At 48.5% G+C, this 18,014-nt stretch overlaps 1 protein-coding gene across 1 annotated transcript in view; it reads right to left on the reverse strand.

Moving 5' to 3' along the window:
- Nucleotides 1-18,014, reverse strand: part of Lrfn2 (leucine rich repeat and fibronectin type III domain containing 2) — a 149,873-nt gene that overhangs the window by 23,929 nt on the left and 107,930 nt on the right. The gene's annotated exons all lie outside the window — the stretch shown is intronic.

The raw sequence follows: 18,014 nt of genomic DNA on the forward strand, positions 1-18,014 counted from the left end.
CCACCAAAGGAACGACTCACTTCTTCAGGGAACAACAGCGAGGCTAGGCCCAGGCAAGCACTCATGATTTTTCAGTTAACTCTTCTAATGCATTTCTGCTTTATCTTTTTAGCCTTAATTGTTACCATTTCCTATCGGTTTGATTCATTGTCTGTGTGTTTACGGCTTGTTTCCTATATAACACACACCACATGAGTTCCATGATAGCAAACCTTTCTTATGTTTTATGAACTGCCATGTGCCAAATATTTCACACAGTGCCTAGGCGCTGGAACACCCTGCTTCCTCAGCTGGGACGTATTAGTTGGTGGGTGAACAGATGAGTAGGTAGTCAGATGTTTAGCTGGGTGGGTAAGCAAGTGGACGGACAGAGGGATGATAGATGGATGGGTGGGTGGCCCAATGAATAGATTTGGCATTGGTGTAGATGAAAGGATGTGTGAGTGGATGGAGGGAAGTATGGATGGGTGGTTGGCCAGGAGGGTATCTGGATGGACGGATGGATGGATGAATGTGTGAGCGTTGGATAGACAGGTGGAGGAATTAGTGACTTAGTGAGCAGAGAGATGAACGGGTAGATGGGAAGGTGGGTAGGTAAGTGTAGCGTTGGTGGTTAGGCTGATGGTTAGGATGGATGGTAGATAGGTGATGGGATGAACGGGTAGATGGGAAGGTGGGTAGGTAAGTGTAGCGTTAGTGGTTAGGCTGATGGGAGGGTGTAGGATGGATGGTAGATAGATGATGGGATGAATGGGTAGATGGGAAGGTGGGTAGGTAAGTGTAGCGTTAGTGGTTAGGCTGATGGTTAGGATGGATGGTAGATAGGTGATGGGATGAATGGGTAGATGGGAAGGTGGGTAGGTAAGTGTAGCGTTAGTGGTTAGGCTGATGGTTAGGATGGATGGTAGATAGGTGATGGGATGAATGGGTAGATGGGAAGGTGGGTAGGTAAGTGTAGCGTTAGTGGTTAGGCTGATGGTTAGGATGGATGGTAGATAGGTGATGGGATGAACGGGTAGATGGGAAGGTGGGTAGGTAAGTGTAGCGTTAGTGGTTAGGCTGATGGTTAGGATGGATGGTAGATAGGTGATGGGATGAATGGGTAGATGGGAAGGTGGGTAGGTAAGTGTAGCGTTGGTGGTTAGGCTGATGGGAGGGTGTAGGATGGATGGTAGATAGGTGATGGGATGAACGGGTAGATGGGAAGGTGGGTAGGTAAGTGTAGCGTTGGTGGTTAGGCTGATGGGAGGGTGTAGGATGGATGGTAGATAGGTGATGGGATGAATGGGTAGATGGGAAGGTGGGTAGGTAAGTGTAGCGTTGGTGGTTAGGCTGATGGTTAGGATGGATGGTAGATAGGTGATGGGATGAACGGGTAGATGGGAAGGTGGGTAGGTAAGTGTAGCGTTGGTGGTTAGGCTGATGGGAGGGTGTAGGATGGATGGTAGATAGGTGATGGGATGAACGGGTAGATGGGAAGGTGGGTAGGTAAGTGTAGCGTTAGTGGTTAGGCTGATGGGAGGGTGTAGGATGGATGGTAGATAGGTGATGGGATGAACGGGTAGATGGGAAGGTGGGTAGGTAAGTGTAGCGTTGGTGGTTAGGCTGATGGTTAGGATGGATGGTAGATAGGTGATGGGATGAACGGGTAGATGGGAAGGTGGGTAGGTAAGTGTAGCGTTGGTGGTTAGGCTGATGGTTAGGATGGATGGTAGATAGGTGATGGGATGAATGGGTAGATGGGAAGGTGGGTAGGTAAGTGTAGCGTTGGTGGTTAGGCTGATGGTTAGGATGGATGGTAGATAGGTGATGGGATGAATGGGTAGATGGACAGATGAGTTCAAGGATGTATAGGTGAAGAGAGGGGTAGGAAATACCGTATCAGTGGTTCAACCAATAACCGGTGTGATTGCAGTACATTCTGCACTTGCCTTGTGAAGTAAAGTGTTAATAAGTTCAGGGAAAACATGAAATCAAAGTAGGCTAGCATTCCTGAAGGAAAGGGATGTGGTCAGGAAGAAAGTTAACCCTAGAGAAGCCAGGGTTGGTGGGAACGGGCTCTGAGTATCCTTCAAGAACAAGCCACTTAGACATCAGCTCTTGAGTTCAGGAAAGGGAAGGTGGTAAAGGGAATGTGTTTTGGAGAACTTGATTTGTGGTAGGTCCTCTCCCTGGTCTCTGCCCACCCATACTATGCCATGGGCTTCAGGGGCACCGTGACAAGTGAAGGATTGCCTGTTTGTAAGGAGGCAACTTCCTCACAGCCTGCTAGAATCCCTATCCAAAAGTCACCTTTTCATTGAGGCCTTTCCTGATACCCTAACGCATGCACATGCACACACACACACACACACACACACACACACACGCACACGCACACACACACACACACACACACACGCACGCGTGCGCGCGCACACACACGCACACCCTCTCCTGATGGGTGTGCTCTCTCACTTTAGGGTACTCAGCGCCTCACTCACTCACTCACTGCTCAGCATTTAGTAGGTTTTTTTTTTTTCCTAACTGGACATGTAGGGTAGAAAAAAGAGAAATTTTTCTGGGGTTTTGCCCCTCCCAATTCTACAGTTTTCACCTTATTCCATGCAGTAGCAATTATGTACCTTTTTGTGTAATGCTAAAAGCAAGCCATTGGGTTGAACTGGGAGAAAAGCCCGTGTCCTGGTCACACAGCTTCCTAAAGACCAGCATTTCTCAAATTGGCTTCTCCAAGTGCTAATTAGGTTCCACAGAAGTGGCTTCAGAGGCCAGTAAGCTGGGACGCGCTGCCCACTTGCTTGCTCTAGTGGATGTTCTGTGCATGTTAACAAGCTCAGAAGAGCCGAGATGCCCTGTGGTAGGGAAGACACTGGATTAAGGATTAATTTGGTGCTACTTCTGGTTTCTTATTGTGTTTGCTTTGTGCAGACGCATGCACTCGTGTGCGTTCAGGCACCTCTGCATGTGTGTGCAGGCTAGCGGTGACGATGACTGCCCTCCTCATTTGCTCTCTCTCCACCTTATTGTTTTAAACAGTGTCTCTCTCTGAGCATGGAGCTCACTGATTAGGCTAGCCAGTGAGCTTCATCCTCATGTGTCTTTGTCTCCCCAGAGTTCGGATGGTAAGTTCATATTTGCCTGGGTTTCACGTGGATGCTGGGGGTCGGAAAGGGCTTTACCAACTGAGCCACTGTCCAAGCCCTATGCTTTTGGGAGGGGGCAAGCTATTAATAGTTAAAGGAAGTAGGTGTGGTCTTGTTGGAAGAAGTATGCCACTGGAGGCAGGCTTTGAATTGAAGAGTCACATTATTGGAGTTCACTGTTTGCTTTGTGTTTAGGGCTCCGCCGTACGCGAACCCTCAGCTTCCTGCTCCTGTGGGCATGATTTCACTCTGCCCCAAGGATTCTTAACCCTCTGGAACTACAAGCCCAAATAAACTCTTTCTTCTAGGTGTTGCCTGGACCATGGTGTTTTGTCACAGCAACAGAGACGTGGCGAATACCTACTATATACCCATACCACATATGAAAGCCTCTTCTAACCATGTTTGGTTGTGCATATTTCAGTCCTACTTGTGGTGCCTCCTTAAGCCCAAATCCTCCCTTGAGACCCTCCAAGGGCCAGCAGCTTTTCCCCACATTTCACCTGTAGATGGCGTTGTGCTGAGAACAGTTCTGTCCAACAGAGACTCACTATGAACCAAATGTAAACTTTGCAATGATAATCAGTCTTTTAAAATTAGAGATAGTTCATTTTAGTAGCATATTGCATTTCACCCACATATCATTTCAATGCCATCAGTGTCATTATAGATGAGTTGTTGTGTATTCTTTTATTTGTATGAAGACTGAAATCTGCTGTGTGTTTCACACTGACCAGCACGTCCCAAATGATCCTCCTCCCTATTAGGGTCCCTTTAATTGATGAAGCCTGTGAACTACTGCTGTCTGCTCTGTAAATAAAATTTTACTAGCACATGGCCCACTCACTCCTTTGCATCTTGCTCGGGCCATCATCCTTAACTGTGTGGCAGAGGGGAGTGCAGGAAGCAAAGAACACAGGGCATTCGTTGCTGTCTGGTCCTTCTGGAAGTGTCCTGACAAGTATTTACTTCTTCTCACTTTCTTCATTGTGAGTGTCCTTGTTGAATCTGCCACATGCCTCATCCCTTGTAGTACTGTTCCAGGCCCTTCAGGAGCAACCGCCACCCTGTCAGTCAGTCAGTAGTCAGTACCTATCATCACCAAATGCCTTGGAGAGGCAGTGTGGTCATCCTGCCCCAGGTCCCACCAGGAGTCTACATCTCAGGCTGTCAATCATGGGAGGACTCTACCTGTTGCCTTCCCCTGTGCTCAGAGGAGCTCCGGCCTTGCAGGTCCACGCTTGGCAGTGCCTAGTCAAGGGTGCAGGAAATCTTCACCATCAGCTTTGTCAGGAGCCCTGGAGCCGTTCCCAAGGCTGTGTACCTATTACTGCTCACGCTGCATCTTCTGCTTGGCCCTCCAGCTCCCTCTCAATCAGCCCTGCTACTTCTGTGTGGAGAGGCTGCAGCCTAACTCAGTGTGGCATGGGTAGTGTAGTGGCCTGCCTTTACATCGCTTGGGCCCCTTCATCCTTGACTTTTGTCTCTTGTTCCTGCTGCAGAGTAGAGATACGAAAGGAAGCAGGGAAGGTGGGTTGCACACCCAGAAGCCAGAGAAACCCAGGCACCATTGCTTTAAACCATTTCATCCTACCAAATGATGCTAAGCAACCCACCCGCGATTTAAAAAATAAGTTTGTTGAGGATTAGCAAATGTCTAATGAATTCAAATGGATGACATAATAGAGCTGGGTAAATATATTTTAAGTAATCAGCATGGAAGATTACTGACAGACAAGTGACTATTGAATCTTAATTAAAATTGTATTCTGAGAATTGTCACTTAGCCCATTACTCTAGCAGCTAAACAAAAGGCTGCTTCACCCCCAGTTTTGGAGAGGGAGAGTCAAAGGAAATGGGTAAATTTGCCTGATTCAGGCAGTGGGCTGGGGGAGGTGCTTCCTCTTTGAGTCAGGAATTTGAACACAGACTGGGAGAAGAGGCTGGCCTGGGTGCCTTCAAGCATTTCTGAGTGGCGTGGGTGGCAGAGGGGAACAGAGCTGGGAGGCCGACCAGGGCTCGCCCAGGGAAAGAGAGCCACGGCAAGCAAATGGGCGGGGCTGAGTAGTGTTGGCGAGCAATGCCAACAGAGTTGTACTGAGAGCAGAACCTATAGGACGGACCCTGCTATCAAATGTCACAACCAGCCTGCAGAGGAGTCAGGGACTGCCATCACTGAGGAGACGCTGACGGTGAGGAGATAGCATGGAAGGAGCAGGGTGAGAGTCTCTGCACCTACAGTGCCTTAGAGTTCGCTTAGCCTTGAGCACTCATCCAGGGTAGAAATGGCAGCCCTCCCTTCCCACACTGGATTCCTGCGTGTGGTACTCACAATTCTGCAACTGTTAAGCTTGCAACAGTAAGGTACTCCAGTGCAGGGAGAAAGACATGCCCCCACAGGGTTTGTGCAGAGCAACCTTGCACAGTGAGTAACCTGCTCCTCCTTATCCAATGGCTCTGTGCACTGATCTCCACATTTAAGCTACTGGGCAGTGAGATTTGGAGTGGTTGGACCAATCCAACTCTGCTGTGGAAAGAATTGCCACTTACTCAGGATTGCCTGGCTTCAGGCCATACTCCAAGCAGAGGAGTCCCCTCCCGAGGCATCCATGTGCCTGGGTGTACCCAGAACTGGCAGCCTCTACTATGGATTGCTTAGGAACCGGAGATGGCCCAGCTGTTCCACTACATTTGAGCACTTGTCTCTTCTGCTCGGAGAGAAACTTGGAAGGAAGGCTGGGGCTCTTGGAAGCAGAGGGCTCCCCGGCTCTGAAAGGCCCACTTATCAGACCCTGATGGCAGTGATCATACACACCTGCATACACACACCTTTGTACACACAAATACGCACATATGTATGTACTATGTACACACCAAAATATACTGGCAATAAATACAGAATTGTGAAACTAGGCTGCTAGTTTATTAGCAGTGCCTCTAGTGATTTTTTTAAAGCTTTGTTTTGTATTCTCTCTCTTTCTCTCTCTCTCTCTCTCTCTCTCTGTGTGTGTGTTTGTGTGTGTGATGTAAGAGGACATAAGTACAAGAATGCAGATGCTCTGGAGTTGGAGTTACAGGTGATTGTGGGCCATAGAACGTGAGTGCTAGGAACTGAATTCTGGATTCCATGGAAAAGCAGCAAGTACTCTCTTAATTGCTGAGCCATCTCTTCGGCTGCTGCCAATGGGATTTTTATACTTAAGACAATGGGGGGGGGTTATAAAGTGGGCAGGGAAGAGAGTGGAGAGGAAGCAGGGGAATAAACTTCCTCTGGTTGTCCCTTAGTCCTAAGACCCACACATTCCCCATCCTAGACCCTCCATCAGCCCCCTCCCCAGCCTCTCTGTGGGAACCACCAGGAGCTGCTTCCAACAGAGGAGGCAACATTTAGCAGATGGCTGGCTAGATTTATGTGCTGTCTCTCCGCCCTGATTTCCATTTAAAAGATAACTTAGCAACCAGACTGAACCCCACCCACCCCTGAAGCCTGTAAATCGACTGTTGCTTTTTCTCCTGCTTCAAGTACAAGGGAATAAGCCCCCTCCAGGGTGCTTCAGGTAGAAGGGGGTCTGGGACCTGCCACCTATAGAGAGGAAGCAACTTGTACCTCCTTCTAGATGTCCCTGTTCAGACTCCACTCTGCCCCATACATCACCCTGCTCACTCACAGGAGTCCTGGAAGGCTGTGTTCTGTCTGGCAGTGAGGAGAAGAAACCGACTTCCTTCCAGGTGTGCTGGGAACACAGGCATCCGAAGTTAGAGGCCGGGGCTCCATTTCACGGGGGGAGGGGGGCAGAATGAACTGGGCCTGGGAACTGGTCTCCCTGGCCCTGCTTACCCCACTGGGACTGAAGCAGGACTGAGGATTTTCTAAACAGATACTGCCACCCTCCCTCCCGCCATCAGATTTATGAAACAATGGACACTAAGAAATTGCAATTTCTCAGGACTACCCAGGAAGGCTCCAGCACAGGGGAAGCTCTCTCCCAGGAAGAGGTTTCACAGTTCTGACAACCAATCAGGAGAGGATGCAGCTGAGACATGCCAGAAGACTGTCCTGACCAGGATGACTCCCCTCTGCATTCCTCTGTAATCTAGTTACAGCTAGACACCAGGACCCCAGAGATGGATTTGGGGTGGGGATAGAGGCCACTGCATGTCTCTGTCCTCTTCCCAATGTGACCACACTGACTGGACCCCTTTGTCTACTGTTCACTTTTTAATTGTCCTGTTGGGGACCAGAGGATGACCCAAGGGTGCCAGGGTCCCCACTCAGATACTGAATAACTCTGGCAACACTTCCAGGTCAGAAGGGAACAAGGTCTGAATATGTGTTAGGGAGGGAAAGAGCTACCTGTCTGAGCAGGAAGCCCAACCCTTGACATTGGACCCTGGAGTCATAGTATCTCACAGGAGGAAGGGAAGGGAAGAATAAAGAGGAATAAGAGGTGCTTGTGGTGGTGGCGGAGGAGGAGAGGGGAGGGAACATGTGAATGTCCCTAGGAGAAGCTTACAAGCCTTAGAGGTTCTTCTCTTGGTAGCCACAGAAAGACATAGGATGGATACCAACATCCCCTAGGCTGTCTTCACACAAGTCCACAGGGACAGAAACCACCTTCCAAACAACAGCCACGAGGGGGAATGGAAGAGCAGCAGGAGCCCACTTAGGGCCATTTGAAAGGCTCCTGTGTGAGGCAAGCAGCTCTCATTAGAAGTCAGCTAGAAGGCCAGAACCGCTTCCTCCTTAGAAGACCATGGTATGCCTCTGTGTTAATACATCCGCGATAGCTTTCGCTGTGTAATTATTTTTGCCTGCCATTCACTGGGATCCTTGGCAAGAACTGTATCTCTTTCAGCTCTGAGTCCCTGGTAAGCTTAACCTATGGTCCTGAGAGGACCCTGGGCTGAGTGAATTAATGAGGGAGTGAATGAATGAATTGTGCTCTATCAGGAAGAGTCACTTGAGCACCTCTGACAGCCTTCACACTCCAATCTGACGCAAGAGTGAGCTTGTTTTTGCGGGCAGACCAGGGATGCTGGGGAATGAGTCACCCAGGGATCAGTCCCTAACAGAAGCTATGGGACCTTGGCTTTCTCCTCCCTGTAGGGTACCAGTAGGCATGGGCCTCAGTTTCCTTTCACTGCAACCTGTTCCTTAATTCAGCCTCTCTCTGACTCCTTTCTGTCTCGATTTTATCTTCTTCTCTTCTCATATTTCCCAGATCTACCACCTACATGAACCACTTACGCCGAAATCTGTGTTCCAAACCATCGCTTCATTTCTAAAGATGTCAGACCACAGGCAAGCTTCATAATTATAACTGGTGTTATGTTATACAAACTTCCAACTGGCTAGACCCCAGTGTCAATGTGAGATAGAGGGGTTTCTTCTTCTTTGTTAATGCTTGCATGAAAACCATTAACTGTATCAGTGACTAATCAAAACCAGTAAGATACGTGGCGGGGGACATCAGCTCCCATACAAAAGAGAGATTGTAGTAGTTGGGATGGAAGGGACTGGGGATGTAGTTTGATGGGTAAAGCACTTGCCTAGTGTACACTAAGTCCTGGGTTCCACACCCAGCACAACATGAAGCAGGCCTGGCAGTGCATTCTGTAATTTCAACACTAAGAAAATAGAGGCAGCCAGGTCCCTTTTAAGTCATCTTCAGCTATATAATGAGTTTAAAGCCGTCATGGGCTACATGAGACCTTGTCTCAAAAGTGAACAATAATAAAAAATCAATAGAAACATCTGCCTCAGCCCCTGACTGGGTCTAGGAAGCAGTAGAGACACCTAGATCCCCTTGTGAATGAATGTTTGGGGTTAATGGAATGAGGCCCACACATGATGAGGTGGAAAAATGATCAAACAAGAGGTTGGGATGTTAATGGAGGTGGGGTAGGGATTGGGGATGTGAGGAGGCTGATGATGTGTGATGTGTGACAGCCTGTGTGTGTGTGTGAGAGAGAGACTGCGCAAGCTCCCGAGGGTGTGTGAGGGGGTGTCGCATGAACGGAGGTGAGTGAGGAAGTGAGCAGGTGGGTTCCTATGACAGAGTGTTGTGTGGGCGAGGGAAGCTTTACACACATCCCTACACACACCTTGGGTGGGAGTGAGGCCGTGAAGAGGGGGTGGGGAGCAGAGTTTGTTTGCCTTTGAGGGAGATGAATGCCAGATTGCGTGCTGTCACCTTCAGATGCAATCATCTCCATATAGTTTATGATCTGTCCTTGTTGGGGACGTAGATGGTCCATGGCTTGCAGCTCTCTGTTCCCCTGCTTCCACCTGTCAGTTCCCACCTGTGCTCAGAAGTGGGGACTCGGGTCATACATGGAGATAGGAGTTATGATTCAGTCTTGACTCTTAAGATTCTTGCCTCCAAATTCCCGTGCACTGACTATCTTTCCAGAAGTCTCCAGCCAGCCGGGAGCTCTAGGCACCTGAATGGACCATTCCCTTCCTGCTGCAGAGAGCAAGAGTAGAGAGCATGGGCACATGGGGACTCATTGCCCATCACAAAGGCTCTTCTCTCTCACTGAAGCTCTTCTCAGCAGACCTAAACTCCAGGACCCAACCCTTGCCTCTCCAAACGTCAACCCTCCTTGCCTACCTGTGTCTCAAAGATGGCGCCCATCCTTCCCCTGATTCTTCAGCGTCCTCCCAGTGCCCTCTGGCTTCCCCCAGTGCCCCATGTCCACTCCAGGACTGAGCTAATGGAGGGAGCAGTGGGGTGGATAATTGAAAGCAGCAGATAATCCAAAACTCATTTCCATTTGGCTGGGGAATGTTCTGTCTATGATTTAGTCTCCTCATTATGTTTGGCTCCGGCAAAATTAAAATTGGCTTTCCTTATTTAAGCCACCCAGGCTACAGGGTAGGCATAGACTAGATGGCATTAAAGTTCACTGTGGCTACAGAGCGTAATTATGTGTAAGCATCTGAACAAGAGATCATACTTGAAGGTCACTGGAGAGAGGGATTGCATTTCTCAGCAGACTTGAGATCACTGAAGACTAAGCTGTGCCCTCCTTAAATTGGGTCTCTCTAAGGATAGTATTTGTGTCCCTTAGACTCAGGATCCCTGAGCACGTGTGGGTCTCCCTGAGACTGGGATTCCCTGAGAACAGCCTGCGTCTCCCTTTCATCAGTTACTTTTCTATTGCTGGCGACTAGAGTAAGAAGGGTTTATTTGGGTTTACAGCCCACAATGGCTGAACTGAGGCGTGGAAGAAGGGACAGCTGAGAACTCCCTTCTGGAACCATGAACAGGAAGCAGACAGAGTGCACTCAATATGGCAGAAGGCTTTTGAAATCTCAAAGCCCTCCCCCAGTGACATACTTCCTCTAGCAAGGCCACACCTCCTAATCCTCCCCCAAATAGCCACCCGCTGGGGACCAAAGGCCTGAGCCTTATGGGAGATATCTCACTCCCAGGGACAGAGCTGCGTCTACTTTTTATATCCCAAGTATCAATCTTGAAATAATAATTCCTCCTGAGTCTGAGACGGATACTCTTCATGTCAGGGTCCCCTGTGAGCCTACGCCTTCCTAGGCACTTCTGGTGCCGGTGTCTCTGGCCTCATCAGGAGAATACAGAACGATGATCACTTGAAAGCTCACAGTATCTGGCTGCACACACGAGCCAATGCTATCATCTCACTCTGTTGTTATGTGTTTGGTGTGATATCAAGCACAGTGTGTTTAATCTTGGCTCCTAATAACACACTGTTAAAACAACACATAGAGGTCGAAAGAACTTCTTGGTGAGTGTTCACTTGTAAGTTTTCATGCCGCCTGTTTGTGAAGCAGCAGGGCAGGTGCCCTTGCCATTGGCCTTCGGGGCAAAGAAATCCTACATCCCTACTCCGGAGTCTGTTGGGGGCAGGGAGCTTGAGACATAAGTCCATCCTGCTGTTGATCCTGGACTTGTGGGACACCCAGACCAATAAAAGCTAGACAATTTTTCATGGGGGACCACCTGACCAGATCCCTGTACAGGTATAAGTCACAGGAATCCATATCAGGGAAGAGGCCTGTCCGTGGGGTCCCATAGCAGACTGCCCTATCTCCCATGCCCTGGCCAGTTCAGGGATGCTTCCAGGCATGCAGCAGAGGGATACCATAATAAGGCTCTTCAAGGACAGAAAGGTGCCAGGCCGTTATGCCATGTCTACCTGCTATGAGCTTAGGTATGCCATGCCCCTCCTCATCCTGGCTTCTGCTTTGTAAAAAACCACTGGCAGCTAGAGAGATGACTCAGTCAATAAAGTGATGGCCATGCAAGGATGAGAAGCTGAACTCAGCACCCCAGCACCATGTAAAATCGGGAGAGGTGGTGTATGTCAACAACCCCTGAAATGGGGGGGAGACTCCCTTAGAGCTCACTGGCCAGCCAGGTACCTTCACCAGTTCCGTGAGAGACGCTGTCGAAAAAATATATATATATATATATATATATATATATATATATAATAAAATAAAATAAAGTAGATGGACTGAAGAGGTAGCTTAGCTGCTTTTCCAGAGGAGGACCTTGGTTCAAATCCTAACACCCACATGGCAGCTCACAACTGTCTGTAACTCCAGTTCCAAGGGCTCTGACACCCTCTGTTGGCCTGTGTTTGTTAGCACACACTAGCAAAACACTCATGCATGTGAAAATCAAACAAATGAGTCTAAAAACAGGGTGGAGATTGACCAAGGAAGACATCTGTGTTGATTTCTGGTCTCTACATGCACATAGATACATATACATATGCGCTCACTCACAAAAACACACAAAGCAGGGCATTTGGTCCATGCTAATAAGCCTGGTGCTGGGGAGGCAGAGATGAGTCAGTCTCTGGGCTTAACCCAACAGGCCTAGCTTAACCCAGTTTCAGGTCGATAAGGGACCCTCAAAATGAAGGTAGACGGCACCTGAGAAATGACAGCCAAAGTTGTCTGGCCTCTCCACGATGAACACATATGCACACACACACATACTCACACATGCACACTGGAGCATGGATGGGGAGGATCCTGGGGAGGTGGGTAACAAAGGACCAACAAGAAGCTCCAGGAAGGGAATGTTGACCAACTTCAAGCAGGTCTAGAGAAAGCGAGGAGGTACAGCACCCCAGGTCTGGCAGAAGAGAGTAGTCTCCACACCCTGCTAGACAGAGGGCCAAAGCCCCAGCCAGGATAGGGCTGAACAAAGAGCTTCCTAGCAAGTGAACAGGGGCAACCCCTGGTGGCCTGCCCGTAGGAAGAAGAACAGCCAACCCAGTTACTTCCTTCAGATGCCTCTCAGTGGCCAAACCTCACCACGGGTCAGAGCTCGGGGAGACCACTCAGCTGGCTGTAATGTGTGACTTCAGGGACACAGGACATGGTGAATGGGGGTACAGAGGTGATTTGGAGAAATAAACAAAAGCCAACCAAGAGAGAGGCCCCTCTTCTCTCCCGCTAACTTTCCCCAGGAGTTCCTGGCTCACAAAACCATCTGGAAGTATAAGAAAGGAGTGGGAGGGAAGAAAGGGAGAAGGCGAAGAGAAAGATTAATCCACTGGAAACAAGGAACCCCGCGGACTAAAGGGCAGTAAATATGAATTCAATTTGGTTTTGCCATTTACAGTATCCAGCCTTCTACGGCTCTGACAGGCCGATCAGATAAAAGGCGCTGTGGCCGCCACGGCGGTGCATTTAAATTTTTATTGCAAACACCAGGCTCCATTACCCAACGTTTGCTCTCTGCATTCCTAATCATTCCTGTCTTCATGTTGGGTGGACTGGTCTGGTGCCTGGTGGGCAGCAGGGGGAGCATGGCCAGGTCTGAGTCCCCAGAGGCTCTGTCCTGTCCCTTCCTAAGGCTCAGGGAGAGATGGTGGGCTCTCGCCTGGTCCAGCCTGGTCTACATGTTTCTATTTGAAAATGTACTTATAGATGGGGTGGGGGGCAGGTGGCACATGCCCCAGTGAGCATGTGGGGGTCAGAGGGCAATGTGCGAGAGATGACTTCCTCCTATAGTCTCTACAGTCTTCTACCATGGGGCCTCAGCCCTTCCTCAGGCTGGCCCAGCAAGGGCTTTTACCCACGGAGCCAACTCACGTCAGTGCAGAGTCTCAGCAGGGTCTCTCCCTTACCCCCTTTCTCCATCTTCATCTGTTTTCCCCTCCTCCTTTTCCTTCTGCTCCCTCCCTGGAGAGTTGGTGCATTTAAGACCTAGAACCCTGTAGTAGATACCATCTTCCTCGTTGACACAGTAGCCTGTTCTACTCAGTGGCACGGGTTCATTCTGTCAGGCTTCCGTGGAACATCTGCTCAGGTGGGCAATAGGGAATAGTGCCAGACCAATATGCCGTCTCCAACCTCTATGCATATGGGCAAATACAACCCCAAAGACCAGATAAGCCATGGCACCTCATCCTTGATTTATGTTTCCAAAAGCCAAAACCAAACCAAACCAAAACAACAAACAAAAAACAAGCTGGTAGCTGGGAGAGGGCTAAGTCAGCTCAGTGATCGTCATGTAAGCATGAGGACCCAAGTTCAGATCCCCAGAACCCATGTAATAGAATGGGCACAGTCCTCTTCTTGTGCAAATCCACATCTGGACACTGCAGTCCAGGGAAGAGAGGAGCTATGAGTGCTGTGTTAGCACTTTGTACCTGGTCTTTCATTCAAACCACTTAATAATTCAATACTACCTGCCCATTTTTACAGCAGAAATGGAGGCTCAGGAAACTGCAAATATGTGCCCAGTGACTTAGAACAGGCAGAACTGAAATTCCAAACCAGGTGTGTCCCGCAGCTTAATCTCGAGACACAGAGAAAGTCACACTGTGTGTAGGGATTCTGGAGACGCCAGCCCATCAGCTAGGACAAGGGAACACACTTCTTGCAAGAGGTCACACTGTCACTTGACACTTGAATGATAGGTGGCAGATTCCAGAAGCTAGGGTGAGTAGTCATATGGTGAGAGAATATTCTAGAAGTAGAACAAAGATGCCAAGTATATTGGTTGGTGAGAGCTAGACATTACAGATGCTCTTTATTATTTATTCATTCATTCATTCATCCATCCATCCATCCATTCATTCATTGAGACATGGACTTGCTGTGTAGGCTGATCTGGAACTCTATGCAGATGCAGCTGGCCTCCAGTTCAAAGAGATTCACCTGCCTCTGCCTCCTGAGGGCAGGGCTTACAGCTGCTTTTCAACTGAAGCCCCAAGCTTGATTTGGTGACCAGGCACATTAACATAGGCACAAGCCCAGCCATTGAGAGGCTGAGGAGGCCCCTGGACTTGAACCCTGCCTTTCCTCTTCTCTGGATATGGGACCTTGGCCATCTTGTTCAACCTCTTGATGCCTCTAAATTTTCCTCCATTGTAAAACCTATTCTTTGTAAGGATGACTGTAGTCAATGGTGCTAAACACATAAGCACTCTGCAAAATCCTAAAGCCATGGCACCCATTCCAATTTCCACACGGTGGGCCACCTTTCTGTGGCAATTGGCTGCTGTCGAAGGGACCTGTAAGAGGATAGATTTTCCAGTACCACAGAAGCAGAAAGCTGAACTATGAGGCATATCATGGAACTCTCAGACACTCAGGGACCTGGGCCTTTAGCCGAAAAAAATGAGGCTGTGGCAGCCTGCATGGGAGGAGTCAACACAAACTGTGCCCTTGGCCACAGTGGGTCCTCCTCCACTTGCCCACCTCAAGCTTGGGGATGGTTTCAGGACAGGAGGCCTCATGACCGTAAGAAAAGGTGAGCAGAGATGAAGAGCGACTGTTTTAGAGAAAGCGTCATGTCGCTGTGGTGGTTCCCAGGCAGCCCTGTTCTGTGCCAACAGGGGCCACAGAAGACAGAAGCCTGGGCCTCAGCCCTTCCAGTAACTCCTTCCCATTGGTTTGCCACCAGATTTTTGTCAGTAAGGTTCTCCATATTTCATGGGAAACTATAAATATTTATAGAGCAATTGCTGGACTGGGCTCTATACAATCTGAGCAAGCAGTTCCTCCATTTTCTCAGAGAGATTAATCCATGCAGGAGGGTAGAGAAGCCTCACGAGGGGAAGACAAGTTAACTAGCTCCTCCACAGTCAGGAAGAGGATGGATGGACGATGGGAGAAAAGCTACCCAACCTCCCTTTGAGGGGGTGGAATATGTGTTATTCCTTAGCTGAGGCTCCTGAGGACAGGTCATTCCCTCTGACTTAAGGCCTGTAAAGATAGGCCATGTCTCACCTGACTGAAGATCCCTAAGAACAGGCCATGCCTCTCAGACAAGTGCTCCTTGAGGACAGACCATGTCTCCTCAGACAGAGGTTCCCTTAGAACAGGCCATGTTTTCTCAGGGGATCCCTGAGGTCAGGCTATCTCCCTTATAAGGGGCTTCCTGAAGATAAGACTTTTCTCTTACTGGAGCTGGCTGTTCATGGGTCCTATTTCCTCTCAGACTGGAGTTCCCTGAGGATAGACGGAGTCTCTCTTAGACTAGGCTCCCTTAAAGATGAGTCATATCTCATTAACGGGCTATGTCTCCCTCAGACAGACATCTCTGAGATGAATGTCATGGAATAGCCTTCTTATACAAGGTGAAGATGTGTTTCTATCATTGGTTTAATGAAGAGCTAAATGGCCAATAGCTAGGCAGGAAGAGGCTAGGCGGGACTTATGGACAGGGAAAAAGTCAAGAAGGGCGGAGTCCCCAGGAGACATGCAGAGAAGCAAGGTAAACATGCCATGTTAAAGAAAGGTACCAAGCCAAGTAGTGAAATGTAGATAAGAAATATGGGTTAATTTAAGTTATAGAGCTAGTTAGTAATAAGCATAAGCTATCGGCCGGGCCAAGCATTTATAATTAATAATAAGTCTCTGTGTGGTTATTTGGGAGCTGACTGGCAGGATAGAGAAATTATGCCTACACACTAGGGATTCCTGAGGATAATGATGTTTCCCCTTAGACTGGGGCTCTTGGAGACGGACCCCTTGAGGGTCCCCTCAGACTGGGGTTGCATGATACTATGGTCCCATTTTCTCACAATGAGAGCAATTCTCCACGTCACTGTATTTCTACTCTCTGTACCAACAACCTGTGAGGACCTCTTTGATCACAGGCAAAGTATTTCCTTGCGTGTTGTCTTGGTCTCCTCCATATAAAAGTGGAAGGGTGTCTGATGACAAAAAAGAAAATCTTGAGTCTACTCTGAATCCCCGTCTTTTTATGTTCCATCACTTGCTACAACACTCCAAAGAATCAAATAAATAGGCCAATTGACTCTTAATGGCTAGTAGTGTAAATGAGAATTCTGCACTGCCTTAATTGAAAGACTGACTCCTAATGATTTAAGGCCAGCACCTTGTTTGTGGATGTGGAGCTTGGAAACAGTTCAAGGAGGAGGGATTCTCAGTGGTTCTCTTGGGTCATACTCCATCGATGGCTCCTGCCTGCTGACATAAAAGCAAAGCCAAGGAAGCTGGCACCTCTCTGGCTTAAAGTCCCTATGGGGAGCCATGGAAACTGGTGGATGGTCTGCAGAGCGTTGATGTGCTGAAGAAAGGACGCCTAGCAGCTTGCTGCTGTAATTACAGGGATCCAGGGCCAAGGAGAGACTACGCAGAGGCTTCTGTTGGCCTCCCAATAGACACTCTGTCCTTCCCTGGTCAGGAGCCCCTAGTGTACATGGCAAATGCAGTTAATAATAGAGTATTACATGTTTAAAAATTGCTAAGAGTTCACTGCAATTGCTCTCACCATAAAATATCAAGTGTTTGGTGTTATTTCATTATGCATCATTGTAGTCACAATCATAACATCAACTTATAGTCCCTAAGTGTATGCAGTTACATATTGCAAACTTACAAGAAGAAAAAAAGCAGCAAAGGGGGGGAAGAGGAGGGGGAGTAAGAAGAGGAAGGGGGAGAAGGAAAGAGGGGAATGGGCCAGTAGGAAAAGGAAGAGAGAAGAGGAAGGAGGAAGAGAAGAAGAAAAAGGAGGAGGCGGAGGCTGCTGCCGCCCATAATCCTAAAATGTTATTTTGCTACAAGGCCACTTCAGAAAAGACTACATTTCCCAGCCTCCCTTGCACCTAAGTGTCTCAGTTAGGGTTACTATTGCTGTGATGAAACATCATGACCAAAAACAACTTGGGGAGGACAGAGTTTATTTCACTCCTAGTTCCATATAACAGTTCTTCATCAGAAGCAGTGAGGGCAAGAACGCATGCAGGGCAGGAACCTGGAGACAGAAGCTGATGCAGAGGCCATGGAGGAGTGCGATTTACTGCCTTCCTTCCCATGGCTTGCTCAGCCTGCTGTCTTTTAGAACCCAGGACCCCCAGCCCAGGCATGGCACCACTCATAGTGTGCTGGCCCTCCGCCATCGATCCCTAATTAAGGAAATACCCCTACAGCGGAATCGTCTGGAGGTATTTTCTCAATTGAGGTTCCTTCCTTTCAGATGACTCCAGTTTGTGCCAAGTTGACATAAAACTTGTCAGCACACTAAGTGTGGTCATGTAACTAAGTTAGAGCCAAAAGCTATAAGCGATTCTATGCTGTGTTTCCTTCATAAAAGACGCTCTTCCTTGCGTCCTGATTCCTGATGACTGGGTGAGTGGAACTTGAGGGGTCATCTTGGATCATGAGGTTGTAGCCACATTTGAAAGATGCCTACATAATTAAGTAGAAGGACCTCAGGTCCTGCTAACCATGGCAATTACCACTCTGAACTTACTGCATATTTTTTAAATTATAATTTCAACTGTGAAATAGCTTAAGACTCATGCGCAGTTTTACAGACCATGGAAGGAGTTTCCAAATGCCAGACTCCCTGTTCCCCGAGCAGTGGCATCTTAGGTCATCACAGTGCAGTGGCT

This window comes from Phodopus roborovskii, unplaced genomic scaffold (genome assembly GCF_943737965.1).
Source record: "Phodopus roborovskii unplaced genomic scaffold, PHOROB, whole genome shotgun sequence".
Classification (NCBI taxonomy): domain Eukaryota; kingdom Metazoa; phylum Chordata; class Mammalia; order Rodentia; family Cricetidae; genus Phodopus; species Phodopus roborovskii.